The sequence below is a fragment of the Falco peregrinus genome, chromosome 1, assembly GCF_023634155.1.
Source record: "Falco peregrinus isolate bFalPer1 chromosome 1, bFalPer1.pri, whole genome shotgun sequence".
Classification (NCBI taxonomy): domain Eukaryota; kingdom Metazoa; phylum Chordata; class Aves; order Falconiformes; family Falconidae; genus Falco; species Falco peregrinus.
In genome coordinates this window covers 67071628-67092359 of record NC_073721.1, presented here as the reverse complement: position 1 = coordinate 67092359, position 20732 = coordinate 67071628, and positions in this window count along the sequence as shown.

Genomic DNA, 20732 nt, shown 5'->3' with positions numbered 1-20732 from the left:
CCAGCAAGTAGAGGGGCAGGTTAGGAGATGCAACCTGCCCCCTTGACCCTGCTAAGCGTCTGTGCCGGTCCCAAAAGCCCCCTGGACCTCTCGAGAGAAGGTGCACATCAAATGTGGCATGTCTATGCCTGTAGCTATGTGGAGCACAAGCCCCGAGAAGAGAGGCTGCAGCAGCCCCTGCCCTGCAAAGGGTGTCATCAGGTGCCGAGAGAGGGGCTGCGGTCCGGCCATGCTGGAGAACCAGCCGGATCCTGGCAGCTGGCCTGGCCCCAGGGATTAGAGGCTCCCCCACCTTCCCGGCTCACACGGTGGCACATGCTGCAGCCAGGGCCACGAGGCCCCTCTGTTTTTTTCTGCCTGCCCTGTTCTCAGTCGAGTGCTTATTACTGCAGCAGGAGGTTTGGGCAGGGACCCCTCTGCACACATAATGCAGGAGCCCGTGAGATGCTGGGGGATGCATGTCCCCTCTGTCCCTTTGGCAAAACCACCACTTTCCAGAGCTTCTCCTGCACCTGCCATCTCAGGGTGATCTCTCGTCCCTCCTGGGGGAACAGCTCTTTTCTGGGGAATTAGGAACCACACCAGTATCCTCACTTCCCTCGATTTATGAGTGCTGTTCTTCCAGGCCCCCCTCTCCATCATATGTCTTCCTTTGGCTGAAGCACTGGCCCCGCTCTTTGGGGTCCATCAGCACATTCCTGAGGACCAGGTTGGGAGGGACGTGCTGCACAGTGGTGTCATGGATGATGACATGAGCTGTAGGTGAACAGCACTTTCCTGCAGCTCCCTCTTTATTTATGGGCATGCTGCAGATGCACATTGATTTCACCGGCTCATTCCCATTTAGAGCTGGAGCACTCAAATGACTTACATCAAGGTTGACTAAGCATTTCTATTATCAGCTGCCTTCTTAATCACTCATAACTCTTTCAGTCTGGGAGTGTGAAGTTCTCCAGATCTGATCTCCTTCCAAAGAAGCGGTGGTTGCTTTAACTGTGCTGTGTTTGAGCAAAAAGAGCTCAGGTGTTTATGAGGTTAAGTGCCCAAGCCACAAACCCCTCATCCCATTATAAACCCAAACTCTTATCTTTGTGGAAATTACAAAAAAACCAAACCAAAACAAAACCCAACAAAAAAACCAACAGAGAAGCAGGCGGTAGAAATCTGTTAGGGCTGGACTGATGGAGCAGCTTTCAATGATCCACTGAAAATCAATTGCACCAGGGCTGAGTTGTTACAGGTCGAAAAATTGTGCTGAGAGAGGCAGTGTTAATGCTGGTGGGGCGCTGCTGCCGCTGCCGCTGCTGCTGCTGCTGCTGAGGCTGCTGCGGCTGCTGCTGCTCCCTTGAGACCTCCCTGCCGATGGGGCTGCATGGCAAGCAAACGTGCAAGGCACTTTATAGCCGAGCGCTGCCTTGCTGGGGAAGCCAAGGGCCTGGGTGGGACACACATGGCCACCTCTTAGGGGAGCACACCTGGAGCCTGGCCACGGGCCGGGGAGGTACCTCCTGGAGAAGAGGAGGAAGGGTACAGGGGCAGCACCGGCGTAGATCAGAGGAATCCAGTGGCTATTCAGGTAAGAGGCAGAAAAAGAAAAATTTATTCCTGTCCCTGCCATTGTTCGAACCTTACTGGCCACTCCAGTGGTACCAGACTCTGCTGTCCTGCAGGCAGTGCCCCAGCTGGGAAAATGCTCTTCTCCTCACTACCGTCATAACAAACACACAAAAAAAAGCTGGGTAAGCAATGAAGCTGTGCCATTTTCTGAGTTTGAAAAAGCAAAACCTGTAACTATTTCATTAATTGTTTTGGCCAATGAACCAGAAACAACAGTAGGGAATTCACAACAACCCACATGGCTTTCTGTCTGTACGCAGTACTGGGTGTTCGTCAGGACCATGACCACCACCACCTCGTTTACTTTGAGCAATGCCATAACATTGAGGCTGGCCACATTTTGGTGCCATAACATCGAGGCTGGCCACGTTTTGGTTTGGTTGTTTCTTGCTGCATTGTCCTGGCAAGTAGCAGAAGTGGTTTGAGGGGAAGACACTGCTGCTCTAACCAGCCGATCCTAGGAAAGCCATGAGCTTGTCTGGACTTGACAGCTGATCAGACCAAGGTGAAGAGTGAGCTCTTCCTGACCAACGCTCTGTGCAGCTCTACCCCGAAGTTATAAAAATAAAGCACTCGGGTTAGAAAGAACTTACAATGTGCATCATGAGTCTCCTATGCCTGTTGATTACAATGCAATCTTCAGTCACGTATCTACAGTGCCGCAGTCTCTCCCCGGTCATGCGTGAAACTAACTTCAGCGATAACTGGGTAAGCTCACTGAAAACAATGGCCAGCCTGCCCTGGCCAAGGGTTTTGGGCTTGCCTAGAGCCGGCTGCCTGTACTCAGCTCCTGCTGGCCCTGGGCCCCATGGAAAGGTGCACAGCAGCCTGTCAGCATCAGGCACTTAAGAAAACCATGAAAAAAGGTCACAAATTTCATAACCATTCAGTGCCATGTGGCAGCACCTGGTGAACAGCCTCATCCAGGCACTGAGGGTATGCGCACACGTGTGCATGCAAGTCTGCTTAGCAAGGTGCAAGCATGCCGTGCTGCTGGGAGGGAGCCACCACCTGGGATCCGGGAGCAGCTGTGCCTGAGCCAGGAGCCCTGAGGGTGACCAAGACATGAGGCTGGCTGTGGAGATGCTCCCGCAGAGCTCCACGCTGCCAGGCTGGAGCCGGCTGCCAGCCAGAGCAAACCTGCATCTGTCCCTGCTTGTCTGTGTAGACACGCACTTAATAACCAATTACTGCTTCCCAGAGCAAGTTTCTAGGCTTCATTATATTTTCACTTGTCTTGCAGGGGATACAGCAAAGCGCTCTGATAAATGAAGAGAAAGGGCGGCTCGCTTTGCAGGGGATTTATGTGACAGTCTCTCTCTCTGCCCAGGAAATCCTTCATGCCGTTCCTCATGGTTAGCATCCCCAGCCAGCTGTGGACAGGGTGCACTGCACCCACCCGGGGAGCTGGCAGAGGAGTGCACCATCGCTGTCCCTGCGCTCTCACCAGCAGCCTTCGCCCGGGGCGGCGGCAGAGTTACCCAGCCGGATCTGAGTGCTACTGAAAGACAGACACCGCGCTGGTTTGTTCCCAGTGTTGCTCCAGTGACCTCAACTACCCTTCCCAACCGGGGTGGCCTCCAGGAGACCCTTGCATGAGGAGCCGTCAGCGCATCACTGCCCAGGTCCCTGCGTGTGGGCGCTGCACAGCCCCTGTGCATCCCAGTCCCTCACCCACCGCAGATGCTGAAGGCGGCGGGGTCTGTCGGTGGGGCCATGATGCTGGATGGAGACACCATTGCTAAGGGAGCAGAGGCCATGGATGGCCCCAGGCTAGAAGCCACGCACTTGAAGGCAGCAGCCGGTGTGGGGCACGCTGGCGTCCCGAGGCCATGGCGGGGAGCGAGCAGGCACCATATGGAAGGTGCCGCCAAACGAGGCCGTTGAAGCAAAGGCTGCAAATGAGTTTAGTAGACAGCCAGACATTTTGAGGAGGGGGGAGGTAGAGGGGGGGGGCAGAGGAGAGCAGGAGGAAGGGAGAGCCCGGCGCTGTGGCTGAGAGGGACCCTCCAGGGTACACAGCCATGGTGGGCAGTGCTCCCTTTCCCCGCCACCCCGCACCTTCTTCTGATGCCCTAACTTTAAGATCCCTCAAAGGGAAGAGGGGACCAAGGTGTCGCGGCCCCTTCTTTGTTTTTAATTACTTCCCATTTTAATCTTGATTTGCACGTCGATCTCTCAGAACTGGGCCAGGGACTCTACAAAGCCCTCGTCAGCAACTCCCCCAATAATAAACAGGAAAAGGCTTAAGGGGCAAATCACTTGCATGTTAATGAGACTGTTTGCTGGAGTCAAGAGAGAAAACAGCAAACAAACAAATGGACTGAATTCCAGCGGCAGCTGTTTGCTCCTTAATCTCGGCTCGTCAGAGCTGCCCTTTGATGGGACACAATCTACACAAACGATTGTGCTAAATCTTCTAATCTACGTCCTCATTATTACATCCCTTCTTACGCATGTAAATCAGGGACAAACTCATTTTAATATGTAGATAGATTATGGAAGGGAAGGGGAGGGGATTGGAGGGGAAAGGAGCTGCTGGTGGTGTCTGCGCCTGCCGGTTTCGGGTTTGGAGGGGTGTTAATGAGGAGCGCAGGGAGGGGAGCTGTCTGCTCAGACCCCCAGGGTACCAGGAGGAGAGGAGGAGGAAGAGGAGGACCTGTTGTCAGGGCAAAATGGGGGTATAAAGAGGCAGGGACAGTGGTGCTGGGATGCTGGAGACGACAGGGGTGTGGGGCAGCATTGGCAAGGCGATGTAACGAGGCGCTGGGGAGGACCTCACCCTGGCATCCTCCCAAGCCCTCTGCCCGTGCACTCAGCCCTTGGCTGTGTGGAGGTGGGATGCTGGAGGAGGGCTTGGTGGTGCACAGGAGGGTTTGGCTGCGGTATAGCGAGGTGCCAGGGCCACACTGCAGGGACATGCCAGGGCACAGGTCCCACATCTCCTCAACCTGCCCATTCCTGGCACTGATAGTGGACTGAGGATCAGAGTAACCAGCTTCACCCAGCCTGGAGTAGCAGGCTAACAACTCAGGCTGCAGAGTCCAGGGATGCAGCCTATGCTGCCTTCAAATGAATGACGTTAGAGCTACGGTTGTGATCTTTAATAATAGAGTTGCTTTTACACCAAACACAACTGTGGCAAAAAGAGCTCTCCTGCATTTCCCTGCCTCTGGCATCTCCTAAGCCAACTGCCAACTTGCAACCTACCCTTTAACTTTCTTCTCCCACCGGAACAAGGTGGAAGAACAGCAAGATTGTGAAGCACCAGCCTTATTTATTTACTTGAGCCACCTCATCCTCCTCTGCTCCAGGAGTGGCAGCCTCCTGGTAAAATAGGAAAAGATATTTTAAAAACAACCTGGTTAGTTCATTATTTTTTTTCCCCCATTGACCTCACACCTGTGAGGGAAAGATGCAGAAGATAAGCAGTGGGTCGGAGTACAAAAAGCGAGTCTAGAAGAACAGCAGAGGTATGCAGGAACATAATCAGGAAGGCCAAGCATAAAATAAGTTTGCAAGTAGCAGGATAATCAAAGGGAACAAGAAATCATTCTGTAAATTCATTAGTAGCAAGAGGGAGACTAAGCAAAATATTGGATCACTGCTCAATAGGGAGTGAGGATTATTGACAGAGGATGGTATTAGAGAAACTAAGTGATAAAGAGGTAAGATCTTGGCATAGAATAAGGAAAGAGTATGGTAGAGGAAATGTTATTGAGTTAGATGGATTCAGATTTATTGGGTGTAATGAGCTTCATTGTGGGTACTTAGAGATTTATTTGGCTACAGCAGCCTCAGAGTCAGTAGTGGCTGTCTTCCAGAACATGTAGAGATGTGGTGGAGTGCAGGAAAACCACAGGCATTGCTCTTTAAAAAGTGAAGGAAAGGGCGATGGGTAATTATGGACTGATCAGCTTAATTCCCATTCCCATTAAAATTCTAGAATAAATCACCAAGTTATCTCTAAATATCAAAGGCAAAATGAGGCAATCAATTGCATTCAGTGTGGATTTGTTGAGGATCAGTCCCTTCCAGTCACACTAATTTCTTGCTGTCACAAGGCAACAGGTCTTGTAGATAAAGAAGGAACAGAAGATGTTGCATATCTTTATTTCAAATAAGCTGTTCAGGCTTCATTTTAAAAGCTATCCTTATGAGTAAACTAGGGAAATATAAATTAGCAGAAACTACTGTTAGATAGATAAAAAAATCATTTGAACAACTGTGCTCAGCGAATAGTCCTCAGTGGTTTACTATCAAAATAATGGATGTATTGAAAATAGCTCCACAGAGATCTTCTGGGTCTGGTTCTGCTCACTGATTTAATTAACAGCATGGGTGACAAAAGAGAGAGTGGGCACATCAGGAAGACACAGACCTGGCACTTTAAGTACACCGGAGGACAGGCTTAGCATTCAAAATAATCCTGGCAAATTGGGAAAATGGTTGAAAAAACATAGATGAAAGTCAGTAAGAAACCATGCAAAGAACGTCGGTGATGCAGAAAAAATGAAATGCATAAACAGGGACTGGAAAACAACTTGTTAGGCGCAATCCTTCCAAAAAAGCACTAGGGGTTAGAATGGATTACAAGCCCTGTCAAAAATAGTATGCTGCTGCAAAAAAGCAAACCTCCTAGTGCAAGGAATAAATATGACTACAGCTGTCAAGACCTCTGGAAATTGTCTCTCCTTCAAATCAGCATTGGTGAGACTTTAGGTGGTGGTTTGAGCCCAGTTTTGGCGTTGTCTTTTGATGTGGACCCCTTGGAGGGTGTCCAAAGGAGGGCAGCGAGAATGGTCGCAGACCTGAGACATGTACTGCAAAGAAAAACTGAAAGCAGTGTGTCGTGTACCTTGAAGAGGGAAGACCAAGAGAGGATAAAAGAAAATCCCCAGGCAGGAAAATTGTAAAGGGAGAGGGGAAAATCTGTCCTCTGTGCCCACAGCAGGCAGGTAAGTCCACAGGAGATTGTATCAAGAAAGGTCTGTGTTAGACATTAGGAGAAAAATTAAGAAAAAGGAGGGAGAGGCCAGAGAAAGACTGCAAGGGAGGCACTGGAAGAGGTTGCTTAGTGCTTGTCCATCTGCCAAGAATGAGACAGGCATAGCTGCTCACGCCGCGAGGCAGAGACGGCCTCTCCAGGTCGCTTCCAGTCCCAGTTTTCTCACAACTGCATCTCCTCATTTCTGACATCCACCACCTAACCTTCAGCAACACTGGAGATGGAAGCACACAGGGAGAGATGAGGCACAAGGAAGTGCTGCTGGTTCACTGAACACATCGCTGCTGTCCTCGCTCGCACCCCAGCGTATGCTTACCAACCAGGAACAGTGACAGGATGGAGACCTGAGAGATGACGGAAACCTGAGAGATGACTGAACCCTTGAGATGGACAAAGTGTTGGCCTCAACCACCTTCTGGGATCTGGCTAAAAGGAAAGGGCAGGTGCATGCCACCCGGCTCACTGCCATGCCAGCCCATGACTGACTGAGCATTGCGGTGAGAGTTAAAACAGTGGTGTGAGCATCTGCCTCTGCATCACCACCAGATGACCCACCTGCCTGCTGGTACTGTTCCAACCTGCTAGAAAATCTAAATCAAGCAATGGCTTGAAGACTTACTATAAACTGCCTATATACCTGCATAGAAGTATATATTTCTGCAACATTTCCCTGGGGAAATCTTGGGAGGTTGGAAATATATAAGGCTGGAATGAGTATCCACCTCAAGTCACAGAGTTTCAGGCAAAGGCTGGAAATTTTTTCCTTGCTCCTTTCTCTTTGCACCCAGCTGTTTTCATTCTGTATGTTCATCCTCTGTCACCTTCTTTCCTTGCCCCCAGGCAAGCTGTTCATAAAGAGAATTGTAGAATCATAGAATCATTTAGGTTGGAAAAGACCTTTAAGATCACCCAGTCCAACCACTAACCCAGCACTGCCAAGGCCACCACTAAACCATGTCCCTAAGCGCCACATCTGCATGTCTTTTAAACACCTCCAGGGATGGTGACACAACCACCTCCCTGGGCAGCCTGTCCCAATGCCTGACCACCCTTTCAGTGAAGATTTTTCCTAATATCCAATCTGAACCTCCCCTGGTGCAACTTGGGGCTGTTTCCTCTTGTCCTGTCACTTGTTACTCGGGAAGAGACCGAACCCCCCCTGCCTACAGCCCGTCAGGCAGCCATGGGGAGCGATCAGGTCCCCCCTCAGCCTCCTGCTCTCCAGGCTACATGACGCCAGTTCCCTCAGCCGCCCCTCACAGGACTTGTGCCCCAGCCCCTTCCCCAGCCCCGCTGCCCGTCTCTGGACACGCTCCGGCACCTCAATGTCCCTCTTGCAGTGAGGGCCCAAAACCAAACACAGGATTCGAGGTGCAGCCTCACCAGTGCCGAGCACAGGGCGCCGAGCACTGCCCTGGTCCTGCTGGCCACACTGTTTCAAGCACAAGCCAGGATGCTTGTATCACACTTGATGTTCCACACACCCTTGTTGACTGAGGAGCACAAAGCCCTTCATGCTTGTTTTTGAGATGAGAGACAGACCGTGAGAGGTTCACAGTCCCTTGGCCACATGGACCTTGGACTTAAATTCACTGTATCTGGGATTAAAGGCAGACTCATTCCCAGGCTCCATCTTTCTTTCAGGCCACTATGAGCAGCTTACCATTGTGTTCCAGCAGTTGTGTGATCCTCACATTGCATTGTCTGCCAAGCCAGGATATTAGCTCTGGTCTTCAAAGCTCTCTCAGAGTCAGTTACGCCTGAGTCTGCATTTTCATCACAGCCCACCTGCTCCTTGGGGAAAATGCAGTTGACTAAGTCCATGATGAAGTGAGGGAAACTGGAGATGAAACAGAGATAAATGTCAAGGAGGTTTGGCTACTGAAAAAGTTTGCAGAGGAAATACACTGCTCCAAACTGAATACATTTAGGACACACAACGATGCTCCCTTTCTTAAGAAGCCTTTCCACTATAACAGAAAAGAGAGCTTAATAGTATAAAGTATGATTAAAACAAAAGCACTAGCCCCTTATTAACATACTATATTAGCAGTTATCAAAACAGTTCAGTGGCCATGAGGAAAAACGGTTTGAGACCCTGATATTCAGCAGCCCGCAGCATGCTTAAGGAAAAGCAATATTGGGAAAGACATAGGGTATACAGAATATTGCAGGAGAATATGTCAAAGATGTTGGGGAGTGAGGTAGGGAGGGTTGGGACAGATGTGGTATGTGGTGTAGGAGTTCCCTGCAATGCAGATGGCTTCAGCAGGACCCGTATGGGCCAAGCACGCAGGATGCCAGGGGTCAGCAGCCTTGCACAGCTCCTTGTCTAGCACTGGTGGCTGCCACCAGTAAGAAGGCAAGTGTGTGAGAGAGAAAACATTTAATCTATTAAATGTTCCCCATGCCAGAGCTCCTACAGACCTACCAGTTATGCTGGGGAAACACCTACATTCTAACATCATCCATTCCCTCTCAGTGCTCACCTTTATCCTGTGCGTAGGTGATCTGTGATCTGCATTTCACTTCATGGCTACCGCCTGCTCCTGGTGCTAGCCCAAATCTTTACTCTTCCTCGTCAAATTTTGTATTGTTCTAGTAGCTGAGGGATTACTACCCCCCTCCTTTTAGTTATCACTTAAGCACACTTATGCATGGCTTGCAGACCAAATCCACAAGTTCCCAGTCATTTTCTTTCCTCTTCTCTAGCCTCTGTCCAGTTTGCCAGTATTTCCTTAAACGCAAATGCACAAAACTGCACAGAAAATTTAAGTTGTAACTCAACATTAGAGCAATATTGCTTCACAATGTCATGCTTCTGAACGTGGAACTGTTTCAATCCTTTTTAGAGCTTTGTCATATTGCAAGTGTACATTGTGATCACACCAAACTATGATTTCCAGCTGTTCTCACTGTCCCACTGTCTGTCTCTCGGGCATATTTTTGGCTCTGGGGTTTTTCCCTACGACCCGGTGCTGAGTTGACTCCCACCTACGTTCTTTTCATTGCAACATTCTGCTTCTCTCCCCTTGATGGGCACAAATTCTTCCAGCTCGGTATTATCTGCAAACGGCATTAATATGCAGCTTGATCTGCTTCCTCCATCATTTATGAAGACTTGAAGAAGGGCAGATTTAAACTCTCCTTGCTGGAGAACTTCTGTCCCAGCCCGACAGTTACACTTAGAGCCTATGATTTACAGTCACCTGGCAACATTCACATTCTCATTGATAACTTCTATCTGAAAATTCACAATAATTTTCCCAGTGGCATTTTCACATTTTTCTAATTAGAACCTCAAGAACAGATCTGAAAAGGGAATTTTTTTTTAATCAACAAAATAAACCACAATGCTGAGCAAAGCCCAGTGTATTTCTGACACCAGGCAAGAAGGTCACTCGAACTAGTTTCATTTCATTTGGATTGTGTCCTTGGCAATTCAACCTGAATTTATTTTGACAAACAAATCTTGTGAGTACTTTTCCCACACACTGAATGCATCTGTGGTGTTCCCTTCCTCTAACAGTTCCATGATGCTAAGACCATTCAGTATGCACAGCAAAATTCCTCCTGTTGTGATAGAGTGATGGAAATTAGATTTTTGCCATAGCAATTGAGTCTAGCATTCTTTCCCCCTTTGGAAGATAAATTTATTTATCATGCTTCTTTCTTCAGCACCTAGCTCTGTGGCATCCAAATGTAGCAGAAAATAATACAACCACAGCCCAGAACAAGAACTTCTTTTTAATCTTCGCCCCTTGTTCTGAAGCAGAGGAATATGTATTTGTGCCGTTCTGTTAGTGCAAAAACAGAATAACAACTTGTTTCCCTTAGAGTGGGATCCATCTCGCCTAACTTGAGATGCCTATACCTGAGCAAGTCGTGGGCGACTTTTGTAGTCAATATCAATCTTGTCAATAAAGTCAATGGAGACGCAATTCCTCTAATACAGTGTGGACAACTGTTTCAAGATAAGATGAACTTGTGCCCTAGGCTCTATTGAGCCTATTGACCAGAGCCCTCCGGCTGGAATGGGAATGTGCTCAGTGTAGACTCCCTGCGCTGTAGGTGTTCACGCTGGGTCCCATGGATCCCATTGCCACATCGCATTCCCTCCCTGGACATTGTTTGATTCCAGCTGCCCATTCGCTCATTCTGATAGTTCCCATATAGATGACAATAAGCAGGAATTTTAGGGAACTTTTTCCTGTTGCTGCCCACACAATGCTTTAGTCTGGATCCTCTGTGGTGCTCAGCTATTGCTGAGCATGAAAGCTCTCTTTGAAGGCTACCTGTGTAAGTTTGTCCTGATTCACAAATTCAGGGTTCGGGACAAGCAATGCGGGATTAGATCACATCCATCAAAGAGCACAGATGCATTTTGAGGAGTGAGAAATAGTCGCTGGGTGAAGGTCAAGTCTGCACAAGGTACTAGACTCAGCAGCTGGCTGGTGTTCATCTACCCAGCAGCACCGGTGGCAGGTGGCTCTCTGCTGAGAGATTTTAATTTTGAAAGAGAGCAGCCCCTGCTCGCAGGGAAATGACACTCAGTCACTTGTGAAGCCTGGTGTGCTTGCAACTGAGCCAAGCCTGCTCTATCCCCCAGCCCTGGATCAGGGCACCCAGCTCGTCTGAGCAGGCAGAGCTGGGGCCTCACTCCCTGGGAGGGACCATCATCACTCAGGACCTTTCCCTGGGCTGCTTGGCTCCACCTGGGATAACTGAGATGGGATAGCTCCTGCGCTGCTGCCCCAGCCCCATGGATGGGTCAGTGCGGAGCTGGGGCATCACCCTGGAAAATAGGGTGGTGAAAAGGTCTGGGTTAGAAACAACCTCTTCCTGGGAGGCAAGGGGTGTCCTCAGATGCTGATTTGGCCGGTGTCTTCAGCCTTGGGAGAAATGATGTTCAATACAGGTTGGTCCCTCGGGTCAAGTGAGACAGCTTGGGCTTGATGGCCTCTTGTATGTGTGTTAATATCCAGCACACAATACCCAAATATCCCTAGCATCTCCCCTCGCACCTGAGTCCTCCCAGGGAGCAAGGGCAGCTTTTGGAGACTCCTCATTAGGTCACCGGCCTCAGGAGCCGAAATCTCCCCTCCCCCACTTCTGTACACAACTGTTCCTCATTTACATAAATTATCCCTATTCAATTATCTGTCCAGATGTCCGAATTGTGCCACCAATGATCTGTGAATGAATTAAAAATGGAATATAATTTAATAATAACTGATTAGAAGGAGATTAGTTGTTATATAAAAAGGAAAAACCAAGAGATAGCTAGTTGCCCTTAATCCGAGCCAATCCACAGTAATTATAGAAATACAGTCTTGCTTGCTCGCCTTCCCCATTTCCCTTCTCCCCCCTCCCCCTTTTCTCTCTTTCTCCTTTTCCCTTTTCTCTCTGCCCTTTCTTTCCTCTCTCTCCCCCCTCTCTCTTCTTTCTTTCTTGTTTCTTGGTCTCCATCCATCCTTCTCTCCACTTTCTCCTCCTGATTATACGTGCCTACGTCAACAGAGTCCAAGCCCCTCTGGCTGCTGATGCACCCGCATAGCTGGGGATGTCCTGGCAGGTCTGACCAGCAAGAGCTTTCAGCTGCATTAACGTCCTGTCTTTCCAGCCATGTTAACGATGGTGTCTTTATACTCTCACTTTTCTGTTAAACGTTTCTGGAATCATTGCCTTTTCTCTGGGTTCCTAAGCCAGTCTTTTTCAGGTCTCCCTCCTTGTGTCTTTTGGAGTCAGGCAGATTTCCATGTTGTGCTGGATGTAATAAAATCATAAGCAGCACAGAGGCTCTGGCTTCTCCTCTTGCAGCAGGAAAAACCAGCAGCAAGTCCCTGTGCCCCCATGGTGTCTCTTCCCAGCAAAGGGTGCCTAGACATTTCCAGGAAACTTGTAACGGATTTTTTTTTTTTTGTGATATTTTCTCCTCTCCCAAGCACACAGCTGCAATACCCCAAAGCCTGGCTGAAAGAGTGCAGCACTTGTCTAGGTATTGGAGGCAGAAAAAATGGGAAAGAAAAACACAGCAACCTGCTACCTGAATACTCTGTGGGGCCCCCCACTTTTCCTAACAGAGCTCCCCTCCTCCCTCCCAGCTGTCACCCACCTGTGTCATCTGGGACTCCTGGTGCAAACCTCCATCACTCGCTGTGATTTGCAACGGCGTGAAGCTGAATAACTAAAAACTACCATTAGTCCATTTTCACTCCTCTTGTAAATTAGAACAAGGAAAAGAAATCATTTGCTGATGTTCACTGCCGAGCTGGGGTGGGCTGTTTATTTCAGGTAATTTCATAGCATGATTTGGAAATTATCAGTTAACACCCTAAGTCAGATTTACTCCCTAGTTCAACATGGAGCTTGTCAGATGTGGGTGGTGATGATTAGGGATATGGCTCAGACAAATACTCTTTTACAAGAAAAATGAAGCTGAAAACCCAAACATATTCACCGTCATAGACCCATCTACCTGTACTAAGGTATCAGATATTTAAAACCTTCCCTGGCTTGGCTTACTGTGTGAATGCTCTCTTCCCTGACAAGCTGTTTCTGAGTTAAAAGCTCTAGTCCCCCTTCAAATGTAACCCTCCTTAAGGGCTCACAGCAGCCGGTCCACCTTTCCCTCTTCTAAGCACTAAGCCATCTGCAGTCCATATCCCTTCCCACAAAACTAGCCCATAAATGGCTTCTGCATCTCTCAGGGACAACTGCAGCGTTTGGAAAGTCAACTGAACCAGCTCCTGTGTTCCTCCAGCATCAGTTTAAATCCACATTCCCAACCTCCGGTTGTTCTAAGGTTTATCCTGTGTCATTGACATTGGTGAGATCAGATCAGGCTCAACACCTGCACAGCAATTTGAAGCTGGGCTCTTGGCTTTGCTGCAGAGAAGTCCAAGTTAACAGGGAGGGGAGAAGGACCAATCATGGCTCAGGCTCCAAAAATTTCAGGTGCAGCAGTGTTGTACATGGAAGTATTTGTATATAATATTATTCACAAACATCTATTTGAAGTATCTAATCTAGACTTCTATGCTGCATTCATTACCACAGCATCTGAGCATCCTATGAATGCAATTCAGTACAAAGAATTTCATATAAATAACTTTTATGTTGGTGCTTTTGTTATCTTCTACACTGCTTAGTCCACAAAAACTTTGAGGAGATTATTTTAATGGTATGCTGCCTTTGTAATTACTACAGCCTTCCTCAGCTCAGGTGAAGGCTACACTGCCAGCTTTACAGGAGCTGCTGCATTTTGAGGTGCCCAGCCTGGCGCTCTGCAGCTGGAGAGCATAGCCCTGGTTGGCTCCACCAAGGAGGAACAGAGATCAGAGAGACTGAAGGTCTAAAGCCCAAAGAGAAAACATAACATACGCTTTAATGGGCTGCAGACCATTTTGCCAAGGTCACTGATGACATTGTGGTGGCAGTTGGCAGTTATTTTACCCTTTCCAGAATCACAGGATCATGGAATGGGCATGGTCAGAAGGCACCTCTGGAGATCATCTAGCCCAGCCCCCTGCTAAAGCAGGTACACCCAGAGCAGGCTGCACAGAGACGTGTCCAGGTGGGCTTTGAATGTCTCCAGAGAAGGAGACCCCACAGCCTCTCTGGGCAGCCAGTCCCAGGGCTCAGCCACCCTCAAAGAAGTTTTTCCCCATATTCAGTTAGAACCTCCTTGTCACCATGCAGACAAACTAGCAAGCTGCAACAAGGCTTTACTATTGGGTCAGATTCTACTGTCCGTAAGTCCAGCTGCTGCCACTACAGGTTACTCTCCGCTGTCCATATTACTTCTCCAGCCTCCAGAGGTCACACCACACTCCATCTCTTTGCTTCTTCCAGGACCCCCTTCATCCAGGTCCCCTCATCCTCCTTAGTGTTATTTAACCATTTTGTGGGAACAAGCTACAGCTGCACATCATCCATGTTAATTAACCCACTGCCGTTAAAGCCAGGCCACAGCTGTATATTATCAATGTCAATCTACCCACCTTCATTCCTCTACACCTCCACAGTTGCAGTTTGTGCTCACTGCCCCTTGTCCTGTCACTGGGCACTGAAAAGACCCTGGTCCCATCCTCTTGGCACTCACCCTTAAGGAATTTGTAGGCATTGACAAGATCCCCTCTCCATCTTCTCCAGGCTGTACAGTCCCAGTTCTCTCAGCCTTTCCTCGTTAGGGAGGTGTTCCGGGCCCCCCAGCATCTTCATAGCCCTCCACTGGACCCCCTCCAGTACTTCTCTGTCCCTGTTGAACTGGGGAGCCCAGCACTGGACACACAGCACTCCAGATGCACCTCCCCAGGGCAGAGCAGAGGGGCAGGATCACCTCCCTCGACCTGCTGGCCACGGTCCTCCTAATGCCCCCCAGGGACCCGTTGGCCTTCTTGGCCACCAGGGCACACTGCTGGCTCGTGGGCAACTTGCTGCCCACCAGAGCTCCCAGGTCCTTCCCCGCAGAGCTGCCCCCCAGCAGGTCCCCCCCAGCCCGTACTGGTGCACGGGGCTGTCCCTCCCCAGGGGCAGGACCCTGCACTGGCCTCTGCTGAACTCCATCAGGTCCCTCTCCGCCCAGCTCTCCAGCCTGCCCAGGTCTCGCTGAATGGCAGCGCAGCCTCTGGGGTACCAGCCACTCCTCCCAGTTCTGTATCATCAGCAAACTGGCTGAGGGCACCCTCTGCCCCTTCATCCAGGCCACTGGTGAGTGAGTTGAATGAGAGTGGACCCATCACTGACCGCTGGGGCACCCACTAGCTACAGGCCTCCAGCCAGAATCTGTGTCACTGGCCACAGCCCCCTGAGCTCCGCCAGCCAGCCAGCTCTCAGCCCACCTCACTGCCCACTCACCTAATCCACGCTTCCTCAGCTTACCTGTGAGGGTATTATGCACCTTTAATACACCTTGTATTTCTTTAAAATAGAAAGGACATAGAGGAATTTAATGTTAGAATTAGGTAATGCTACAGCTGCGCCAACAACCAGCAAATGTTTCACAAAATAAGCTTCAAGAATGTTAGCATCAAAAAACCTCAACTGTTTAAAAAGTAATAGAAATTAATTACTATGAAATGTGTAAAGGTTTGATTACCCTGTCATTCATCCCCTTTCATTAACGCAAATGTAAATGTGAAGATATACTTTGTAATTCCAGTAACAACATTCAGTCTGGATCAACGATCGTGTTTTTCTCGTGGAAAGCCCACCCTGCCGTTCAAAAACATCTGCAAAGGTTTATTCTGGTGAGCTAGTTTGTATAAGTGCTGGAAGCACAGGATATCTATTTATTCCCTGTTTAGTTGGTAACTCCAGGATGGACTGTCAGTTCCGAAGGAAGCCGATGAAGACCTTGTTGAGGTATTGTGTCCTTTACAGGTCACTGCAAGAAAAATAATTAATTAATTGCAATTTCTATGCTGTTGCCGAATTTGACAATGTTGCCTTGCACCTCGCTGTATTTGTGGTTTCCATGAAGACCTCTAAGAATCAAGAAATTACAAGAAAATTTCAACTTTTATTAAAAACTGTTTCCACCACCAATGCTGCAAAGTGTTTGACAACACCAGCTGGAGCCATTCTCATGCTCAAAAAAAGAAACCTAATACATTATTTAAAGCCTTCCATAATTTCCAACCTAATATACTTATTTTTCATGGACTTAATTAAAAAACTTTGGACTCTTGGGCTTTTGCAGTGAGCATTTTTATATTTTGATAATTAAAATATTAGCGTTCTGTGGCTAGAAGACATGTTCAGCAGACTTTGAAGGATATTATTTACATATGATTTGGCTTTGATAGTCTTACCTTTTTGAGTAATATTTTACTCGCAAGTAGTTCTATTGGCTTCTATGAGTATTATTCAATATGGTAATATGAGAAGAGGTAGCAAATCTGCCCCTTAGGTTAATGCAAGACTAGCCATAGTTACTGAAGGTATATTAATGCTTTATGTTTTGAAAAAAGTGTTTTGTTCTGTTTTATAAATCCACCTCTGAAGCCCACATGAAAGCCTTATGCACCTTGGCATTTCTGTTGCAGAGATTCAAAGTTAAAGGGATTACTGAAATGTTTCTCCACCGTTAATTTTCCCAGGTTTAGATTTATGTTAGGAATGTGTGAAGTGGAAGCATAATCAAACCCTTAACACATGTTGCCTTTTCGTTCTGCTTTTTCTTGCATTGTTTCCATCAGGGGTCTGGTATCTTCTTTTCTAATGGTTATTAACCTCTGGAGGAACCTCAGTTTGAAGCTGGTTTTGCTGATGGTTGTTATGGAGGTTTGAAGGGAAGGGATGTTCATTTACAACAGATCTAAGAACATACTGCAGTGTCCTGAGCAATGTTTAACTTTACTTTTCAGTGTAGGTTTTGTTAGGAGTCTGAGGACAAAGGGATCAGGAGCATTGCAGTCCAGCCCCACCCTTTGTGAGAAGACAGTGGCTTTCAGCACATCAAAGCCAGGTGACTTCTCCAGGCCACCCCATGTGCAGGACCTTCTCCAGCTGACAGTCCTGCATGCTGCCCAGGAGAGACAGTGGCACCATCCTGCACCATCGGCTTCGCCCAGCCTTAGCCCTGAGGAGCAAGCACCGCTTTCCTGCCAGGGCCCCCAAACACCGCAGTTCAGCTCAAAGTACTGCCTTGTCTCCTCAACCCAGTCCCATCTAACAGACATGCCTGTGTCCTGGCTCGTTCCCCTGGGCTCCACCTCTGCCAGCCCAGCCGCTGGTGGGTGGCTGTGAGCCAGCTTTGCCCGCACTCCACAGCTCCAGAGCAGCAGCACTGACAGAGGCTTCCCCCATCCCAGACTGTCAAAATGCTCTTTTAAGTCTTCCAGGTTGGGTTGTAAAATGCCTGGGGAGTGAGACTGCGGCATTTCAGCAGCCCATGCTGACCTGGAGGTGGGCTGCTCAGCTCCACACAAGGATGAAGGCGGAGATGCATTGCTAAATAAAGGCTATTTTCCCACAGAACGGGACACATTTTCCAATAGAGTGAGATAGATGTTGGAAGATATTATGCAAGGATATAAGATGAGAAAGACACCTGTGAGCATTCATAAACCATGGACCTATCCCCAGTAATCCAAATTTGGGATAGACTTGAGATATCCCCGCTGCTGATACTGAGTCTGAGGAAACACAAGGGCACCCCGGGCTCGTTTTGCCATCTCAGTCCTTTGGATCACCAAGGGGGAAGCTGACGGGCTGATGACACCCCAGTGATTCAAACCAAAGCGGCGTAAGCGACACCTGCTGCTAGACGCCTGGGCAGCAAGAGCATGGCCTTCCTCCCTGCCGTAGGAGCAAGGCTACCACCGGCTCACGGTGAGCCTCCCTCCACGCAGCCCTGTTTCGGGGATATCACCTGTTACCACCCTCCAGGGTTTGCCCAAATAAGGGATCTTTTGACTCCCTCCCTCCACCCTGATTCCCCATGACCGGGTTCTCTGTGGGCTCCGTGGCTTTGGTGAGACATTTCATGGCTCTGCCTGCCCTGCAGGTTATTAATTCATTAGGGGAGGCCACGAGGCACTAATGACAGTGGGTGCTGAAGACTTGGCACCTCCACTGTAGATGTTTGGGGTGATTTCTTCAGATTAGCTCTTCTCTGGTGCCATGGCCTGAGGACCCGCTAGCAGCTGGAGTGTGTTGGAAGGGGTGCTCGTATCACATCATCTTCCCATCACATTTCATCCGCGAGGACCCCAGGTTGTGTCTCCTGTGACCTCTGCGCAACACAAAGCACAGCAACGGAGGCGATCGGGAGCTTCGCATCTGGAGCATGCTCTGGGTCCAAAAACCATGTTCGGTGTAGACATACTCATTAATCACCGAGTCCGACCTGTGTCAAGGCTTTGCCAATGCTCCATCACCTATTTCAGAAGGTCTAAGTGGGAAAGACCATTCCTCAGGTAAACAGTGTTAACACTGGAATATTAGAGGTGGCTGTAAATTGGGTTTTCTCACACTGTGAGAAATTCTAGCATTTAAAAGTATTTCCTTTCTATGGAGGGTTAACATTATCGTTTTAAAATGCTGGTTTGTAACTTCGTTTCATTTTTTTTTCCTCCTAGTCTTCCAGGTCATCAGCAACAGCCGCCAGCAAGCGCTGCCTGCAGCGTGCACACACCTATTGCTGGCACCACCCTGGGACTGATAACCGAGATAGTGAATCCCATTTTGTGTTTTAAAATCATTAAGGTCATCAGAAACTTCATGGCACGTGAAATATTTCACACTTCTGGCAGCATGAAGATTCTCTGCTGTGTTATAATGAAAGAATTTTCCATCAATTTAGCATTCACTCAGTACTATGTAGCAAATGTACTTAACAGCTTGAAAATTAAAATGAAAATAGATTTCAACGATTTTTCATGATATAATGTGATAATAGCACAATAATATAAAATGAAAATGCATAAATTAACATGAGAAAATACATTTCAGAACAATTTGGTAAAACAAACTGTTTCAAAATATATTGCTGTAGGAATTTCTGTAAGCAGCTATCTGTTTTTCTGATGTTCGGAAATGTTTTTCCAAACATTCCCATCAAAACAGCTTTTTTACGAGAAGCTCTTTTAAAAATGTCTCACCTACTTTACTAATTATCCTCACTGTGAAAAATCCAGGCCTTATATTAATACTTATATTTAATTAAATTAATTAATTAAATTATGAATTTGTTAGCTTGACCTTCTGGTGCTGAATCCTGTTATGCCTTTGCCTAATAAATTAAAGGGCCTTCCACCCTCCAAAAGTGTTTCTCCCAACTACTTACAGGGGGTGACCAAGCCACCTCCTAATTTTCTCCCTAATGAGCCAAATAGATTGAGCTGCTTCATTCGCACTGTACAGCAGGTTTTCCAGCTCACAGGTGTTGTCCCTGAAGCTCCTGTCGGAATAGTTTCCAGTTCTTTGGTGTTATTTTCATAAATGTAGGCACCAGAAGTGGACACAACATGAATCTGTTATGGTCTCGGGATGTCAAGACCACCCTCATCCTGCTAGGGAATATTTTCTTGCCCATGCATCTGAAAATCGCATAGCTCCGATAAAAGCAGATTACACCAAAAAATCCACGTTTAGTTTTTATTATCTGTCACACCTCCTCCATCCTCCTCAGAGCCCCTGCTTCCCATGACAGCATCCTGTGACCTTCATTTTCTGTTCTGAGATATATGATCTTGCATTTGGCTATATTAAAATCACATATTGTTCAAATGAGCAGAGCCTGCCAAGCGATCCAGATTGCTTGGTATAACTGACCTACTCCCATCATTGTTTATCACTCCACCAATTTTTATGTCAAGCAGAAATCATTACCAGCATTGATTTCATATTTTCTTCCAAGTCGTCACAAAGATATTACACAGTACGGACCAAGAACCCATCCCTGGGCAACCCATCTTCAAAACTTCTCTGCCAGTGGATGATGCCCCGCTGAATTTTTCAGAACCACTAATTAGCTTTTAATTAATTTTATGCGTGTAATTGCAATTTCACCTCAAGCTAATTTTTTACCAAGGAAGTCATGGGTTGCCAAGCAAAGCCCTAACCCAACACCTAAATGCACCGTGACAACAGCCACCTCCGCACCGCTTTATGTCTCCCGCTCCAGGAAAACACGGTGCGCTCCCCAGCAGCGGCCCCTGGGCACCCACCGCCGGGACCACCGGGATGGTGGATTTGGGCACCTGCACCCCTCCGTGCCAGGCGGCAGCGCGGCAGCCGGGAGCCGGGAGCCGGGCCGGCTGCACCGGGCCTCGCCCGGGGGTCACCGCCACGGAAAGGGGGCCACCGCCTCGGGAAGATGCTCGCCCGGGGACCACCGCTGCGGGCAGGTGCTCGCCGAGGGACCACCGCTGCGGGAAGGGGACCACCGCCTCGGGAAGATGCTCGCCCGGGGACCACCGCTGCGAGCAGGTGCTCGCCGAGGGACCACCGCTGCGGGAAGGGGACCACCGCTCCGGGACGGCGCTCGCCCGGGGGCGCAGGCAGAGCTGCGGGCGCCCGGCCCTGCAGGGGGCGAGGGGGGTCCTACCGGCGGCACCCGGTACCGGGGGTCCCCGCACCTGGGGTCCCTCCCGGCCGA